A 14,457-nucleotide genomic window follows, 5' to 3' on the forward strand; every position below is an offset into this window, starting at 1 on the left:
CCAGGAATCCTGCTCCTGGGCATATACCCAGAAGGAACTCTACTTCAAAAAGACACCTGCACCCCAATGTTCATAGCAGCACTATTTACAATAGCCAAGACATGGAAACAGCCTAAATCTCCATCAACAGATGACTGGATAAAGAAGCAGTGGTATATTTATACAATGGAATACTATTCAGCCGTAAAAACCGACAACACAACGCCATTTGCAGCAACATGGATGTCCCTGGAGAATGTCATTCTAAGTGAAGTAAGCCAGAAAGAGAAAGAAAAATACCATATGAGACTGCTCATATGTGGAATCTAAAAAAAAAAAAAAAAAAAAAAAAAAAAAAAAAAAAAAGAACATAAATACAAAACAGAAACAGACTCATAGACATAGAATACAAACTTGTGGTTGCCAAATGTGTGGGGGGGTGGGAGAGGACAGACCGGGATTTCAAAATTTGTATATACTGACAGGCATATGCAGAATAGATAAACAAGATTATATTGTACAGCACAGGGAAATATATACAAGGCCTTGTGGTAGCTCACAGTGAAAAAGAATGTGACAGTGAATACATGTGTGTTCATGTATAACTGAAAAACTGTGCTCTCCACTGGAATTTGACACAATATTGTAAAATGACTGTAACTCAATAAAAAAAATGTTAAAAAAAAAAAAGAGTTTAGTCATCACAAAGAGCCCTTCTCCTTTTTTTTTTTTTCAATTTCAGACTCTGTCCCATGTTCCTGCAATCTCATTGCAACTTGACTTCAGAGACACCCTTCTCCCCCAAAACCTCAAACAAAAAAGTTCTTTAGCAATTTCTTCAGATACCTCAGTGCCAATGGTGAAGTCCCTATAGTTTTCCCATTTTTCTGTTAGGTTTTCTGACTTCACCCCTTTTCCAGGCTCCTTGGCATTTTCATGAACCCTGGATGCAGGTACATGCCAAGAGGGAGGGATGCTGTCACCTCCATTAACAAGGTTCACTTGCAAACGTCCCATTGTGCCTCTGTTCCATCAGATCAGATGATAGATTTTGACCTAAGCACAAACCCACGATCAGAGAAAAAATTCATAATACTAGTAGAGGGACCTTTGCAGAGAATGGGTTGAACTCAGGGACAGTCCACTTTCTAGCACTGTTGATTGGCTAAACCCAATTTATTCAGTCTGATGTAAACTACAGGGGTTTATTTTTTCAATATTAGCTTCATTTATCATACTCACAGTCAGTTCTGTATATCCCAATACTCACCATTATTAGAGTAAATGGTTTTAAAGTATTCATTTCTCATGTTACTTACAAACTCCATTTCCCCCCAAAACATAAAAGGTAAAATTAATGATAATAGTAGTAAATCTAGAGAATACACAAAAGTGAAAAGGAGAAAACAGAAATCATCTATAATCTTACCATCTGTAGATATCGTAGAGTTGCTACTTCTTCTATTTTATTTTCCCCTCTCCCCTTATGATTTTTTAAAAATTGGGATTATATATAATTTTGTTCCTTGCTCTAAGAATAGTAAATGGTAGAACCAGGGATTTCTTTAAGATCTTATTATCGATTAATTTGATTGAAGAAATAAACAAGATAAAATAAAGTGAAATTATAGTACAGCTAACACAAAGCACCCACTACTACTAATTTTTTTAAGTAATTTTGGAAGTCTCTTTTTTTTTAATTGAAGTATAGTCAGTTACCATGTGTCAATTTCTGGTATACAGCATAATGTCCCAGTCAGGCATATGTGTGCATATATACATATATATACATATATATACATATATATATATATATATATATATATATATTCATTTTCATATTCTTTTTCATTAAAGGCATTACAAGATATTGAATATACTTCCCTGTGTTATACAGGAGAAATTTGGTTTTTAATCTATTTTTATATATAGTGGTTATCATTTGCAAATCACAAACTCCCAAATTTATCCCTTCCCACTCCCTTTTAGAGGCTGACCCTGAGTCCACAGCCTCATTTTTGGCCACAAGAAAAAGAAAAACAATAAAACAGAAAGTGCAAGCTGACATTTTCAATTTTGTTCTGCCTCAATGTACTGGGAGCCCTTTGCCTTCACTTCCAGTGAGTAAGTGGCCGGTTGCTATGATTGGTAGGTTCCATTATGACCTCGAGATGCTGAGAAAAGGGACAAATCATAAGTGCCACTCAACAATTCCAATTTTAGAGAGATTTTTATCTCCACCCGGGAGATGTCTGAAAACGATCCAAGGGTGATTTGATCGAGGATGGCCAACTCCTACTTCAAAAGAATTGAGAAAAGGGGATTTATGATGACACTGCCTGCCTATTTTCCAGCCCGATGTTCACAGTAAGTTTCTGAGGGCAGGCTGGTTCTGCTGCTATTTCATTGCACTCGAAGTTCCTTGCCTTCCACAAGGCAGAATCACTTCATGTAGGAAATCAGTGAACCAAATTGATTTTGGCAAGGAAGACAGATGCCTAAATCTGATGTAGTAAAGAATACAATAATGCACACTTTCCTTAAAAAACAAAGAAAAAAATATAATATATGATTATATACCCAAAGTCAACAGATTATACAAATAAAGACAATGTGCTTGCTGATTTCTGGATTGCATGTTGTCCCGCCATTCTTTTTCAATTTCTCTGCTCTAACACCTCCTCTTGTATGCTTACGATGGGGACAGAAATAACAAATTAAGCACGACAGGGAAAATTGTTCATCTGGTTCATGAGGAGCTGAGGCAAATGGTAAGTTAACCATATGACAGGTAAAGCTGGTTATTCTGCGGAGATTTACAGTTCAGTTTTGCAGCTCAAATTGGATTGAGTGAAGTTTGTATTGCGTTTACATTGGCAATAGGAAAGTGTCCAGACTCACGTAGCTCTGTCTGTGACTTGAAGTCCTTCATGCCACAGCTCCACCTTGCAAGCTGACCTCTGATAAGTCAGCTGCCCAGTAGGACTGATGACGTGCCCTGGAGACAAGTACACCCACCCTCCTCCCTTCCCAAGCCAGCTGCGTGCACAGTTGGTGAGTTTCTCATTTTCAAGATGGTTCCAGAGACAGAAATAGCAAGTATACATTTCAGTCTACAAATGGAAGTGTGCAAGAACCCTAGCTTCGCTTTCCAAATCTCTACTCTTAGTTTCAAGCTCCGTTTCGCTAGGACTGGGCAACGATCCATTTGGCGTCTCCTCTCCGCACTGCCATTACCACCCTGCGGGTAAGCCCAGCTTCAGGAGATGTAAGACAACGCACTGGGGCAAGGGTCCGCCCAGTCCTGGGTTCACACAGGCAGCCACTGTTCCATGCAGTCACCACTGAGACATCCCTCAGCTGTGTCCATGGGACTCTCTTCTGCTTCTGAGCTATGGAATTAGCCTGCTGCTTCTGTGCCCCACTAGTAGTCCCAGAATTTCTGCTAGGCACCCAAGCTCTGTCTTCACAGTCTGGTCCTACCCAGAAGAGCCATCCTCCTGCTCACCTCAGTTCTTAAAACCTAGTTCATGCTTGCTTCCTGCGAGAGCCTTCTCCTTGGGACTCTAAGGCTCATTCCATCTCTTCTCCCTTTAAACATCCTCTAGTGCTAATCCAGCACTTGTCATGCAGCGATTGTCTTGTTTAGCTTTTCACAAGTGTTTGTAGAACTTTTAAGGGACAGGCTCCATCACCTCTACCTTCAGATCTGCATTAATATGTCTTCCTCAAATAAATTAGTACCCCATCTTGCAGCTAAGAAGTCCATAAGCTCAGGGAGAAGGGTGAAGAGAGGAGGCACAGGTAATGGAGAGAAAATCCAGGCACATGTTGCAGGTTATCAAGATTATGCACCAACAGATCAAATCCATGCTGTGTGTATGCTTTACCTTCTGCGGTGCACTGTAACCCAAAGGCAGCATCTCTGTATTAACGATGTTTTATCTTTACCAGCCTACAGCCCAATTGATTGATTCATCTCCTATATGCTGAATCAGTTCCAAGCACAATGAAGAAATAAAAAGAAAATTAGAAAGGAAATAAAAATTCCCACCCAAACAAGACTTCTTTTCAAGATTTGATTAAGAAACAACATACACAGAAATTGAAACCAAGCAGGACTCTGTGAGGCCTTCCCAGTGACAGACACCTCTCTCCCCCCCTCACCCCTGTGTCTCCTGCCTCTTGTTTGTAGAAAAGCTTAAAAGCTTTTAGCCTTCTAGGCCTTCCCCAAGTTCTGAAGAACAAATTTAATCAGAGAAGTGAGAAAATGTGGAAACAAAGAAGAAACAATTAAGACAAGACAAAATAATAATAGTGCATCCTTGAAACAAAGTCAAACAGCTTTAGTTCCTCCTCAAAGGCCATAGATAATATTCTGAGCCATATCCTGGCGTCGTTTGGCAGATTCTAAAACCTTCACCAGATGGAAAACATTAACTGCATGCTGACCACAAGCACACAGGTCCCAGACCGGTTGGAACCAGAAAGTTAATGATGTTGACTCCCCAAGTACCACCTGGTTACCTCACCACCGTCCAATCAGAAGAACGTCCATGAGCTGATCATGCATCCCACGACCCTGTCCCGCACACTGGCTTTAAAAACCCTCCCCTGAAAATCATTGGGAAGTTCAGGTAATTTGAGCATAAGCTGCTCATTCTCATTGCTTGCCCCCGTGTTGGGCAAGCAGACCCAGGCTTGGTTTGGTAACAAGATGATTAATTAGCCCAAATAACATATTCCTCTGTCATCTCTTCATTAGTAACTCACAGCAAATTCAGTTCAGTTCAATTAGGGTTTGTTTCATTTCTACAAATTGTTGCTGGTGACACAGAGGAAAATAAGGTGTGATTTTAGGGTTACATTTGAAATGACTGCTTGGAATTTCCAAGCAGGTGGGCTTAAAATAACGGCTATAGATAGAAACACAGATCTATAAGAAATGATTATTTTCTTATATAAAATACTTGTGTTTCAAAGAGGTGCCCTAGGAGTTCAACTTACTCCTGGTTGGAGAAAGAAAAAATATAGGATGTGATGGTTTTGGATACACTGGGAGAGCTCAAACCAGGAATCTCATCAAACAACAACAACAACAACAACAACAACATTATATTAGTTTCAGGTGTGTTAATATAATGTTGTATGTCAATTATACTGCAATTTAAAATAAACAAAAATTTCAAAAACCAAAAACAAAACAGATGCTATTCCTCTTGGGTAGCTGACCAAGGACGAATTCTATGCAGATTTTTGTACACAGACTTTTATTAAAATCGAGGAGTTGCTGATACTTGGATAGGTCTTGCACAGAGTACACATTAACATTATTATCTAAACTGAGACTTTTAAAGGGGAACAATATTATTATTAATTGCTCTGTGACAATAGGAGACAGAAGACTGGAGTGTGGTTACCCTAGTGTCACAAGACTGACTGTCAAAGTGAACAAGAAGAATTTAAGGGCAAAGTAAAACATAAAGAGACACACACCCCCCGACCCCTGAAACCTCTTCTGAATGGAATATCAAACCACAGATGACCTGGAAGTAGATTCTTCTCCCACCTGCACTAAGAGTGAACCAGTTTATTCCAGTTTGTGAATAATTCCACAAACTTTTCTGACTCCTCCAGAGTTCACCTCCTGCAAATTTCTTGAACTCAGGCTTTACTGTTTCCAGATATGGAACTGTTTATTTGTCTTTGGGCTTGTGGGAAAAGAATTAAACAAAGACAGTGAATATTAGGTGTCAAAAAGATTATTATTTGGATGTGCTTGTGTGAGACACTGAATATTGAATGTATACTTAATTAATTTCCCTCTAGGCTACTTCAATACCGTTTATGTTTTTCTTTTCACAAAGTAGTAGATATATACCTATTGTAGAAAATTTTTAAACTGTAAGAACGATATACGGTAGAAAATCGAATCACCTGTAAACCCATCACTAGAGAAAAGACGGTATATTTCTGTTTGTGTATTTCAGATAGTTGAGATTATACAGTATAGGTCATTTTTTCCTTCCCTTTTCCACCTACTATCCAGCCACTTTAATTTAATGGTTGTGCAATATCCAGTAAGGATACTACCTAATGTTTATGGATGCTACCTAATGTTTATGGATGCTAATACATACCTATAATTTTGCCCAGGTGACTGTCCTATGAGGTAGGTAGTTTTAACTAACCCATTTAACTAACCCATTTTGCAGATGAAGAAATTGGCCAAATACGGGTTAGGGAACTTGTTCAAGGTTTCACCAGAACTAAGTGCAGAATCCGGTCTGAACCAGGTCTGAGTGATTACAGAGCTCAGCTGCTAAGCAGTAAGCTCTGCTGTATCCATCAGAGCTGGGTGACGAAAGAAGAAAAACAGAAGTTCTTTCAGTATGAAGGGACTTAATACAGGGCCCATTCAACCTTGTATATGCCTCCCATTGGGAGAGAGCCGCGGCTTGGACGTCTCTAGACCTACAGACACAAATGCAATGCATGCAGTGCAATGGAGCCAGTGCTGCTGAGCTCAGCTGCCAGCAGCACCTGAGAGCTGCTGGTGAAGGCCCACATCGGCCTTTGCTGATGCCCACACATGCCCAGGGCTTCTGCCAGAAGCCATGGACCATCCTTTTCCTCTGCCTTCCAAACCTCAGAAAGTGCCACCTCTGGTGATATCCAAACAGACACCTGCTGCCTAAAGAAATCTGTGAAACATCGTTCCCAGGCTTTCAGTACCTGTGGTACGAGGGGGAAGCTAGAAGGACAGGGAAGACATTGAGATGCGTAGGTCACGTGAGGCCCCTTGGTTACGAGACAAACCAGATGTTACTTAATTTTCCCCATCATGGTACATTTCTGTTAATTCCCTGGCCTATGACTACAAATATGATGGTAACTCAAATCTCACTGGCTTATGGCCCCACACAGTTTCAGTTCTCTCTGTGAGCTCAAGAGAGCTCACAGATGGTCCTCCCTCCGCCTCCACTCGGGGCCCCTCGCTGTGCTTGTACGCTGCACAGCCACTGGAGGGCAGCACCTCCCCACCGCCACGGCAGCTGGTGCCGCTCCAGGCTAGGTCTCCTCATCCTCCCGGCTGCAGACCCTCACGTTACCACGGCGTGTCTCCAGTCCCACCGTGTTGAACCCAACCAAGGCTTTTCCCCGAGTGCCGATAGCCCAGCACTGAGTCCTCCACTCCTGTGTGAGTACTAGACGGCGTTTTCAGGCCTCTCCACCTCATTTATGGAAACAGCTTCTTCAGCCTATGATGGGTGAGCCTTTCTCCCTTGTGGATGGACTGACCGGTGGGCCTGGGTTGGAGGCAGACACCTCACTGCCTGCTCCATCACCTACCTCCTCCCCCGTCTCTATCCCTCAGTGTCCCAGACAGAGTTCTCTTCCAGAAGCTCTTTCCTCGGTGAAAATCAACTCATGCAAAAGGACACCAGTTAACTGCCAATTCTGACATTTCACAATACATGGATTTATTTTCTGAACCCTTATGTTCAGACACTTTCTCCATATCTAGTGCTAGCATGAAAGTTTTGGACATCACTCTTTGTCCACAGTCATTCCTTAGAGTAGATTCCTTAAAAATGGAATTACTGCTATTGACCTGAAACAAATAGACTGACAGATATTTCTCCAGCAAAGATGAGTGTCTTTGGGATCAGCAGGGATTTGCAGTTTGGGGTCTGCAACCACGGTGAGCCATGTGCAAATGCCCACACAGCCAGCGACGGAGAACACTTTATAGAGGGGAGAAGGAAGTTGGGAGGGCTCTAGCAGTCCATGACTTTTCATTGGCAGAGTCCTTGCCAGGAAAGAAGAGGAATCTTTCTTCTTCCTGTTGGCCTCTGCTATAGTCGCAGGAGGTTAGAGCTCCCCCTTCTGGCCTCCCAACTCTATTAATGGAGATCTCTATTAATTTTTCACACTGTGTAAAAGATAATAAACATTTTTAAGGTTGTGATACAAATTGTTGGCAAATTGCTCCCAAAAAGTTTTACCAATTTATACTTCTACTGGCCAGTAACAGGGCCTTTACTTGAATCCTGGCTCACCGCACATTCCACTGAATGATATTTTATCTACCTACCTACCTACCTTATCTATTATCTATGTAGATATTTGTCCATATTTTATATATGTGAAGTATGCAATATATTTATATCTATATATGCATGTCAATATCTATATCTATGAAATTTTCTTCATGTTGCTTTTTCCCCTCTTCTAAGTGAATCATGACCTAATCCTCTCTCTCACATACATCATGTAGACTCCCAAACACCAAACATTCCAAAAATGTGCAGAAAGTGACACCTTCAACATATTTGTTCAGTCAATGGTAATTGTGACAATTCTAACTGTTGATTGACTGCAAGATATTCTTTCAGAGGTTGTAGGGAGTAGGTTAAGCTGTGAGTGTCCAAAAATCCAAAATGCAGGGATTTAAACTAGACAGATTTTTATCTTTTGCATAACAACAAAATCAGGAGTTAAGCAGGCCAAGACTGGTATGAGATCCATTGAACCACATTCTGTCCATTTTCCATGCCCAAGTTTGCATCCTTATTCCACCCAGCAGGAAAGACAAAAGGGAAGAGGGGTCATGGTTATTCCTTCTGAAGTCACTTTGCAGAACTTGTACATACTGCGTCCTCTTACAGCTCATTGCCCAGAAGGTAGTCATACAGTCAAGTTCAGTTCCAAGGGAGGGTGGGAAGTGCAGTCTTCTTTCCATGTGATCATCTTCCAGCTGAAAATCAGAGCAGTTAAGTAAAGAAAAGATATCAAGGAACAAATAGACTTTCCTGTCCGAGTCATAAGTATAAGATGTGATGTTTGTTCTTAAATGACTCACAATTTACTTACATCCTGGAAAGCCTGTGTTCCTCCTTTACACAGAAAACACACACCGTGGATAACAGCCTGTGGTTTTCCTTTCCTTTAATTATAGTCTGCTTTCCTTTGACATAGATTATAGTTTCAGAGATATACTTCAAATTGGTTTTGGAATTCAAACAGCTGTAACTTCTCATGCTTTGTTCTCCTTCCTCGCCCAGCCTCTCTGTCTGGCCATTAACTGATCTGAGAATAAACACTCCAATGCAACGAGCTGTGAGCCTGGAAGTTTGCTTCAGAGCCCTTCCTTAGAAAAAGAAAAATGAAAATGTACTAAAACGTCTGGAAGCAAAGAAAAAAGCTAAGAGAGAAGAAAAACACCAGGTTTCTGTGATTAGCATTTCAAGTTACAATGAATAGAGCTTCCATCATCCAAATTAAAAACAAAATGTAATTTGGACAGGCCAAGAAGTTTCATGGCAAGATTCACATCAGTAGACTCAGGGCGATCTACAGAGGCAGGATCATGATAATATTTTGTATATTTTGTGCATCTCATCAAGTGCACAACAGGCAAAATAAAATAGTTTCATAAATTACTGGTCAAATAAAGCATATGCTATAGATTTTATGGATTAGCGACATGAAATAAAAAACAGGATTAGCGTGAGCAATGGATCCCAGAAGTCTTGAGTCCTTTCTTATTATCCATAACCACTTGGCAAATATTCTTTCTTTTGCCAGATTGGTTAGGCAAATCATCTCTGTTTAAATTTGCGTCCATCTTTATTTCTAGCTTTCTCATCCCTCTCCTGAACCATATATATATGTGTGTAGTGTACTTCACTCAAGAAATACTTTCTAAATGAAGCAATTTGTGTATGGTTGATACTCAATTCATATACATGCATTGATTGATGGATTTGTCTGAGGATTGCACGTGTCTTGAAAAAAATCTATATGTCTTCATCTTCACATCTCCTAGGATGATTATAATTAAAAAAACACAAAGTAACAAGTGTTGGCAAGAATGTGAAAGAAGTTGGAACCATCATATATTATTAGTGAGAATGTAAAATGGAACAGCCCCTGTGGAAAAGTTTGTTGGTTCCTCAAAGATCTAAACAAAGAGTTACCATATGACCCAGGAACTGTGCTCTGAAAATGAATTGAAAACAAGGATTCAGACAGATACTTGTATGTCAATGTTCACTGCAGCATTATTCATAATAGGCAAAAAATATAACTAATGCAAGTATCCAGCAACTGTTGAATGAATAAACAAAATGCAGTATACAATGAAATATTATTCAGCCATAAAAATGAATGCAGTTCTTATATAAGCTAATGATGATAAACCTTAAGAGTATTAAGTGAAATAAGCCAGACCCAGTAGGACAAATATTGTATGATTTAACTTATATAAAATACCTAGAATAGGCAAATTCATAGAGCCAGGAGGTGGATTAGCAGTTACTGGGGGCTGCGGGGATGCTGGAATGGGGTGTTATTGCTTGAATGGGTCCACAGTTTCTGTTTAAGGTGATGAAAAAGTTATCAATGGGGAAAAGATACTGGTAATGGTTGCACAATGTTGTGAATGTAATGAATGCCACTGAATCGGACAACTAAATGGTTAAAACTAAATTTTGTTATATATATATTTTATCGCAATTTAAAAAATCTGTTGCTTTGGTCTTTCACATTTACACGGTATTTTATTTTATAGTTTACAAGAGATTGTCCCCACAGTCCCATGAAGTGGGCCAATATTTATCATTTCCTGCATCTCCCTGTCCCCACCCCTGCTTCAATGATGATTAACTTGAAGTTCAGGGCATTCATGTAGTAAGTTCAGAAATAGCTCTCATACCGACGCTCTCAGACTTGCTGCTCAAGGTTCAAGTGCTGATCTTTCAGAGACTCAAACCCTGGGAATTCTTTCAAGGTCAGCTGATCTTCGAGTGCTCAAAACCTGGGTTACTGCCATAGGCTTTTAGCTGCTGGTTATGACTGGTCCAGCCCACCCCTAACTTCAAGCACCTGACTGAATGACTGTTAAAGGAATATAAATTCGGTCCAAACAAACATGCTTGGAAAGAGATTTCACGTATACCTTCAGAGATCAAAGTGCTCTGTGCAAGCACCTTGAAGAAGGAGCCGCACAAGAAACCAGACGGAGCGGATCTGACGTTTCCCAAAGAGAGGGCAAACGTTGGGTTAGCCTCGGAAACAGGTCATCCTGGGAATTGTCGGTCAGGATCTAAGTCTTTTGGAGCACTGGAAGCCTACATCACCTCATTTGATCCTCATGACAATTGAGGGAGAAAATGAGGGTAGAAATGTTTTCTCCATTTTACAGTTGAGAGAAGGTTAAAGGCTTGCCCAAGGTCATACAGTCAGAGGGGACTAAGATGAAAATAGAACTCAGGTGCCCTGAGTTCTAGGCCAGGGCTCTTTCCATTATCCTGCAGCTGCCTGCTTCCAAGAGACCCACATCCAATGCCCAGAAAATGCCATGCAGAAGACTGCTGTTACTATTCTAAGTTCAAGTTGTCCAGGGGGGTGCAGTGGGTGCAGCCAGAAGTGGAATGTGGGGATGCCATCCTGCCATCATGGATATAGAGTCTTTTTATGGCTTATGCCACTCCAACTGGCATAAACAAGGCATAGCTGAAGATTAAATGTCCCGAACATTATTAGCTCATTAGATTTCCTGACACTTTCTCCCAGAATTCTGTTCTGTCTATGCTCCCAATCAAATTTCTTTTTATCAAATTTTGAAAATGTTCATGAAGCGATGTCCTCTTCCTTGCCACTATTCAGCAAATACTCTCTCATACACCTTGGGAAGGAAAAAATTCCTTTCAGTCAGAGCTCAAGTTGCCAAGAAGAAATTGCTCTATCTCTACCATCCCTGCCTTGGGTGACCGACTTGTCCCAATCTGTCTGGGACTTTCCCACCTGAAAGTCCTGTGTCTTCCCTTTGATCCAGGACAAACTGGGGTAGTTGCTCATCCTACTATGGCCCTGAATTTTTCTACACCAGCTTCCCTGCTGAATCCATACCCCTTCTAATTCCTATTTTAGGACTAATTTTTGCAAAGGTGATCCTGCTAGGGCAGGAGGCTGTTAACAGCAAATGGGAGTCCCATGCGATAGCCCTGGGCAGAGCAGGGAGGGCGTTCCGTGGCTCTCCCCATTCAGGCATGGTGATATTGATGGGAAGGAGTTCCCTCTTCCTGCTTCTGAGGGTGATGGATCAGACCCTGCAAAGTGCTTTGTCCCCACAAGAAAGACATTCTGTGGCTCTGTCTACATCTAACCACGGCAGATGGATCGGTGAACTGGGCCTGATGGCTTTTGGCTCTGTAGGACAAGAAGAGTTTACATGAAGGTAAAGGACAGGTTTTTCTGAGTCCTGAGCTTCCTGGTACGAGACTTGAGGGGTCCCTGGGGGTAGAAGAGAGTGGCTGTGACTGGTTGGAGATGGGAACAGCTGTTAGTGCCACTCACTCTTGCCAGCAGGAAATTAGGACTATCCCATTGCCCCAGGGAAAATTTTTAATGTTTTCAGGATAGGACATTCTAGTAAGGCCAAGCAGGGAGCAATTACCTCCAGCGTCAATCAGTCTATGTGATAATTGAGAGGATTCAGCACAAACCAGTTTGTCCTTCATTCCTCTTGACAAAGGAGGTCTGATGACTTTGGCTGGCTGGAGCCAGCCCACTGCAGCTGGCAGGTTGTCCCAGCAGGTTAGACGAAGCGCTGTGCTAGCAGAGAGGTTAAAGACTTGCTCAGATGCCCCCTTCCCAAATGTTCCTGTTCCACTAGGAAGGAGTTTTCTGTTCAGGCTTAGATCTGGCCGCCTTTCTGACCTGACACAGGGTATTTGCTGCTGCTGGATCTGTTGTTTCAGGGAGTGACTACTGGACAGCTCCAGCAGGGAGGACATCTAGCAGCATTTCAGCCTCACTGTCTTGCCGGGAGCTTCCATAATGGAGAAGATAAATTCACTGCATGTGTGCGCAGGGCTTATGTAAGCAGCAGGCAGCAGTGCAGAGTGGAGAGGACGGGAGGGGGCAGGAAGCGCTGGCGGCCCCGCAGTGCAGAGCCCAGCCTGGAAAGCCCGTGCGGAGGTGCGGCAGGAGTGTGCTGCTGCAATGCGGACGGCAGCAGGGGCGGAGGAGGGTTTATGAGTTTCTAGCCCTCGTGCTGGGACATAAAAGCCCTAATTTGGCAATGCTCAGGGGGTAGGACTGGAGATGGTGGGAAAGCTGCCTTATTGGGGCTGGTTTGTGACAATAGGTGGGGGTGTGCAGTGCGGGAAGGAGCTGAGGAGACAGAGGGGAGAGGAAAAGGCCAGAGGCCTTGGAGCTGCTTTGCAGGGGGGAAGGAATTAAACCAGCAAGATTCTTTCTGCCTTATGATCTCAGCCAGACTCCTCCCCATCTCTGACGCTCCTAGACCACGGCCCACAGCTGCCCACCCTAGCACACAGCAACCAGCAGAAGCCTCTGCTGGAGGCATCATTTCTGGGGACATTCAGACATCCAGCGTCTCAGCATCTCAGCTGAGTAGACAGCTTTACATTGCACCAGTCAGTTGGTTACAATCCCACAACATTTATTTGAGCTTATTCTGCACAAGGAATCAGGCTATGCAATTCAGGGCGTTTTCCTGCTCTCTGAGTTTGCAGGATATTGGTAAGAAATAGGCTTGGGCTCACATAAATAAAGCATGCAGCTAGACATGGTACCTGAAATTCTTGAGGGAGATGTAAAGTGCTATATAATTTTTTCTAGGGGTTCAAATAACTAACATCGATTTCCTTCCAGCTGATTTTCAGCTTGAGAGGAGTAAGATATGGGCTGTTGTGTATGATCTCTGCAAATCTGATCAAGTTGTCAATAGGGCAGAAGCGGTAGGTACATTTCAGCTTCTGTTCAGCTTCAATAATATTCACTCTTTTTTTTTTTTTTTTTTTTCTGGCTCTGGTAGAGAAAGCTGACCTTTAAAATGAGACCTGGGTAGAGATCTTGGCATTGTCCTTTGCTTGCTTTGTGTTATCGGGCAAGAAACTTCACTGTCAGTTTTTTCATCTGTTAAGTGAGGCTGAAATAAAAAGTGATTAAGAGCACAGGCTCTGAAGTTAAGCTGCCTGGATTTGAATACAGAACTCATTATTTATTAACTGTGACCTTGGGTAAGTTGCTGAACCTCCTGGTGCCTCAGTTTATTCATCTGGAAAATGGGGGCAACAACAGTACCTACCTCATCAGGATACTGTAATGATTAAACATGTTAATACATGCATAGAACTTAAAGCAGTGGTTCATAAAGAATAAATGTTTTATAATAATGATGATAACAACAATAATTTCATCACAAGTTTACTGTGAGGTATAAATTAGACAACATACATAAAAGTACCTGGAAAATAAATATGAGTGCATGTAATTGTCTCCTCCTTTTACTTATGATCATTTAGGAAATGCAGAAGAGCCTTCTGTACTAATACTCTGGACCACATGATTAAGTCTGATATGGATAGAAAACTTTTTCTTCTTTTGCTACTGTTCTTTTCAGAAAATGGGAACTAAAGTTGATGTAGGGAGTGATTATTAATA

At 41.7% G+C, this 14,457-nt stretch overlaps 1 long non-coding RNA gene across 1 annotated transcript; it reads right to left on the bottom strand.

The window, feature by feature from the left end:
* Positions 1 to 8,432: 8,432 nt before the first annotated feature.
* LOC123616531 (uncharacterized) lies at positions 8,433 to 13,442 on the bottom strand. The gene is made up of 2 exons (XR_006724535.2): positions 12,443 to 13,442; positions 8,433 to 8,740 (listed from the first exon to the last, which is right to left on the bottom strand). It is a non-coding gene; the product is annotated as an uncharacterized LOC123616531 (long non-coding RNA).
* Between the last annotated feature and the right edge of the window lie 1,015 nt (positions 13,443 to 14,457).

This window comes from Camelus bactrianus, chromosome 21, assembly GCF_048773025.1.
Source record: "Camelus bactrianus isolate YW-2024 breed Bactrian camel chromosome 21, ASM4877302v1, whole genome shotgun sequence".
Lineage (NCBI taxonomy): Eukaryota > Metazoa > Chordata > Mammalia > Artiodactyla > Camelidae > Camelus > Camelus bactrianus.